The following is a 5,020-nucleotide window of genomic DNA, read 5'->3' as shown; positions in this document are numbered from 1 at the left end:
CCTGTTTATTTTCTTATGCATTACTGTTAAATCTGCAACTGCTTCTTCCTTAAACTTAATAAAGTTTTCACGACAAGTAGTAATTGTTTATTACCTAGTTCTTTCAAGATAATTTCTTAATTGTCTATTCTCAGACCTTAGTTCTCTGTGAGTAGATCTAATCTGGACACTCAGTTTTTTGAACATTTCCTTAAACCTACAAAGAGATTTATCGTCTATCAAATCACTACCATCACTCCTGCTGGAGTCTTCCTCCTTATTTTGTGATTATTCTTCGCCAACTTCAAATTCATCACTGTCACCTTACTTCATTCTGATAATAATATCAGATAACTGAAATATTATTGTCTGACTCTTCTTTTCTGTGTTACTACTGGATGCTAATTAAATAAATGTATCTCTATTTATTATATCCTGCTATGCTGCCATGGTACAATGGCTGCGTGGATCTGCCATTGGGAAGAATGTTAGTGCTGACGTGGGAGACCCATCAGAGGAAGACGTCCAAGTTGCACCCCTCGGTTTCGAAGGTACCGAGATGTCAGTCGATCTCTCGGATGATTGAGAGTGTAGTCTGCCGGCCACAATGTTGCTGTCTACAACGAGCTGTCAGCAACTCACTACTGTGGGTATGAGAGGCCATAAAACGCCGCTTATAGTCGCAACAGACAGTGAAAACCCTTGTGACAAAAGAGTAGCTTCCAAATCATCGCATGAACTTGAGCGTGCTAGCCAAAAAAAGGTTCAAATGGCTCTGAGCACTATGGGACTTAATATCTTAGGTCATCAGTCCCCTAGAACTTAGAACTACTTAAACCTAACTAACCTAAAGACATCACACACATCCATGCCCGAGACAGGATTCAAACCTGCAACAGTAGCAGTCCTGCGGTTCCGGACTGAAGCGCCTAGAACCGCACGGCCACCGCGGCCGGCTGCGTGCCAGCAGGCTCACACCGAGTTCCAAACACTTAATAGTTGAGGTGCCTTTGCCTGCCTCGAAGTAACTGTAGTCGATCACTAGATTTCCGTCTGGACAGTTGGTGTCAAATATTTTTTCGTAATTGACAGTTGCCACAGCAGACGGAGTGAGAGGTGAACAACGATCACACATCTGACATTCAGCTTGTACTTGCAGTGTCAATTCCACGTCCTGAACCATATCCATTTAACACTAGAATCGCTCATATCTGGACATACCGAGAACCGCTGCTGGGTCCCCAAAGACCTGCATATCTTTCCCTTTTATTATCCTGTGTCAGTGGGTTATTGTTAATACTAATGAATCTACTCTTTTAGTGTTGAAAATTTTCTTACGAAATCAACAAAAATAAAGTAGTTTTTCAATAATTAACATTTATTGTTTTAAAACATTTACACACATTTGCTGCGTGCCTTTACTGGCTACCATCACATAATGAGAACAAATAATAGTCTTTTGATCTACATTTGTTGCAGACAGTTTTCTTGCACCTACGATACTTTACAAAAGATGTGTCTCCTTCACAGTTAGACTTTATAAGGCAACGTTTTCGCTTTTCTTGTCTCTCAGGAATGTCTTCGGGTGCCACATAGGTCTTTCTGGTTGTGTAACCTTCCTACCTCTCTGGCTAATTAGGCTTTTGTATATGACCGTGTACCTAAAGTCCCTAATCTGTGGGAAAAAGGCATCTACTCCGAAGAATAATGCATACCCGGGAGAAGTAGATAAAGTTATAACCGAACCGCCACTGCTCACTGCTTTAGCAATGACGATCAGAAACAAAGTTCTGTTGCCTTTATATATTTTTATTACGTAAACTAATTTTTAATTAACAGTAGTTAGTGGAAAATTTGGAAGAAAGTGTTCCAAAGTATGTCATTAATGAAAATAACCAACGGTCGCCATTTCCTCGCCTGAACAAGAATAATTAAATTGAAACTGAAATTTATACTCGTAAGCAATCTTACGTAAGAATAGTTATTGGCGTCTTCACGTAGCAATGGTATGCAACGCACACTTTCAAGTACTTCACACCACACATGTCAAAGTAGTCAAATAATAATCAAATAGCAAACGCATACAACCTATTATATTAATTTTCATTGTTCAATTGAAGGAAGATTGTTTACTGGGTGTGGACAGAAACTTTTTCTTCCGTTACTCGCCGTAATACCGACTGTCGTAATTGTAGCAAGCAGAGGGATTGTTTGAATTTAGTCAGTGGTAAGAACTGTCATTTACCTAGCAGTTACTCTGATGTTTCTTTGTAATAAAGGTTATAAATTATGCCACAAGCTATAAATTAAAAGCTGTGCTTTGACAGTGAAATTCAGTGCCCAAGTTTCGTGAAGTTTGACTACTAATTTTTTATTATGAAAGTTACTCTTCATCAGCAAGTGAATAATATTAATACTGGCTTTTGCATCATTCTATTTCTAACATTATTCATACTACAGCCAAAGATTGCATTACTACGTAATTGTTCAAAGTTGGGAAAATTATGTTTTGATAATCTAATAAACTAATGTTCACTTGATTTTCAGTTTATTTTCTAATTTTCTCGGTTCGTACAAAGGGATAAGATGGATACTACTTGGATAACGACATAGGAAAATTATTTACGTGACAATATCCACGAAAAAAATGTTATTTAGCAATAAAATTCCAATTACGCTAGTCAGCCTATTACACTTCTGGTTATATAAAGTCTAGATATTATTCAACTTTATGGTGCCGTTGGTTTGTCGAGCGGCTACATTTAGCCGGACAATGGGGCACAAGTTGATCTTATTGCCACACCATAGCCAGTAACAAGGGTCCCCAGTCCTCTTGATGTTATATGAAGTACTCTTTCTGCATTTGTACTGTGCCCAATAAATCCATGCTCATAGCTTGCCCATATTAAACTTTCTTTACTCTTTTCACTGCTCCGCACTTCGGAAACAGGCTTTTTATCTCCGCACTTTTGCGTAGGCACACCGCCGAATACACACAACCAACGACAACAGTCTCCTCGTGACTCCGAAATGCTAACTCTTTTGCGCGCTCGCACGCCCAGCGATAACGCATTTACAATTTATTATACTCTTTGACAATAGCTTTTCCCTGACTTGACCAGCATGTCTACTTACAAAATGTTAACATTACATGCGTATTCTCTTTCTTAAATAACAAATAGCATTTGTAACTTATTTACAAGAATGATATTCAGCACAATAAACTTCGTAAAACAAATAGAAAATGTATGATCATCCACAGAGTTGTAGTGTTGTCATTGCTGCGTACTTCTCAGCCAGATCCTGTCCCAGCCCAGTCCCTATGTTTCAACTTTTATTGTTTAGAGCATAGCACAATACTCAGGCATTTATCCCAGCCAAATTGAGCAAGCTGTAAAATGTGTGAATAGGCCGACGTCTCGACTGTGCTTTGACAGAGTATTTGCGAGACATTTGTCGGACCATACCCACATCGTATTTAGAGATGCTATAAAATGAAACTGTATCTGGCTCCTTTTTCAAACCATCTTAAATTTTAAGATAAGGATGCATAATCAGGACATTCTTGTTGCTCTTTCTCTGGTAAACTGTCACTGTGGTATTACTCTTCTTCAACGATACTGTGCTGTGTAACTTTTTTTTTTTTTTTAAACGGATGAATTTTCCTACGAGATCGATTCATGATGTCCGCTAGACTTGTCGCATTTGCTTTCAAGGTTTCAGAGAGAGCCAAGAATGTGAAAAAATTGTAACGTGTGACATTTCTTCCTTTATTGAGGTATGGTTGCATCAATTTTTCGAGAAAAAAATCACCAAGGCGCTCATCATCGTCCTAGTGTCATCCTATCCTAGATAAATGAAAGATTTCACAGCATATTTGGAGTCTTTATCTGCTGCCAGCCAATACTTTTGCTCGTATGTTTCCGACTTTTGGGCCATGAACAGTGTGGACCGACAAAGGTACATTGAGAGAAAGATGTTCGTCGCTTGTTAAATGTGACCCCGATTGTAGCTACACTGTGCGTTCGCAATGAACTCATAGGAGATTTCTGACACGAAAGCAAACTTGTCTTCTTTCAGTCGTTCTGATCTTGTGGATCTAATGTCAAATCTGAGATAACGCATCGTCCCTCTGAATCTGTCACGAGCCGTTATTGACTTTACAAAATTATTTCCCCACTTCATTGACGACAGCTATAAAAATGGTTCAAATGGCTCTGAGCACTATGGGACTTAACATCTATGGTCATCAGTCCCCTAGAACTTAGAACTACTTAAACCTAACGAACCTAAGGACATCACACAACACCCAGCCATCACGAGGCAGAGAAAATCCCTGACCCCGCCGGGAATCGAACCCGGGAACCCGGGCGTGGGAAGCGAGAACGCTACCGCACGGCCATGAGATGCGGGACGACAGCTATAGAAGCTTCCAGTTTTTCAACGTTCATGGTCCAATAATCGGTCTCAGTGCATTTTACAATGTGTTTCAAAATACGCCAGGGCAACAGCCGTGACGCAGTGGATACACTGGTTCCCGTGAGATCACCGAAGTTAAGCGGTGTCGGGCGTGGTCAGCACTTGGGTGGGTGACCATCCGGGCCACCTTGTGCTGTTGCCATTTTTTAAGGGTGTACTCAGCCTCGTGATGCCAATTGAGGAGCTACTCGACCGAATAGAAGTGGAAACGTGAAGGGACACGTACAGCACAAAAGTGTACACCTGTACCTTATCGTCTCTTGATTGACAGAGACCACTGACAGTTGAAGAGGAGACATCCACGCAGACCGTCACACAGGAATTCCAAACAGCAGTAGGATCCACTGCAAGTACTATGACAGTTAGGTGGGAGGTGAGAAAACTTGGATGTCATGGTCAAGCGGCTGCTCGTAAGCCACACATCACGCCGGTAAATGCCAAACAACACTTCGCTTGGTGTCGGGAGCATAAACACTGAATGTTTCAACAGTGGAAAAATGTCGTGCGGAGCGACGAATCACGGTACACAGCCTCAAGCCTGACTTCGTACTAGAGCCATATA

The 5,020-nt window shown here is 40.7% G+C and overlaps 1 pseudogene; it reads left to right on the top strand.

Annotated features, from left to right (window-relative positions):
- The first annotated feature begins 4,482 nt into the window (after positions 1 to 4,482).
- Positions 4,483 to 4,600, top strand: LOC126155428 (5S ribosomal RNA; annotated as a pseudogene).
- The last annotated feature ends 420 nt before the right edge of the window (positions 4,601 to 5,020 follow it).

The sequence above is a fragment of the Schistocerca cancellata genome, unplaced genomic scaffold (genome assembly GCF_023864275.1).
Source record: "Schistocerca cancellata isolate TAMUIC-IGC-003103 unplaced genomic scaffold, iqSchCanc2.1 HiC_scaffold_1100, whole genome shotgun sequence".
Lineage (NCBI taxonomy): Eukaryota > Metazoa > Arthropoda > Insecta > Orthoptera > Acrididae > Schistocerca > Schistocerca cancellata.
Note: the sequence above shows the minus strand (reverse complement) of the source record. Positions and strands in the feature narration are given on the sequence as shown.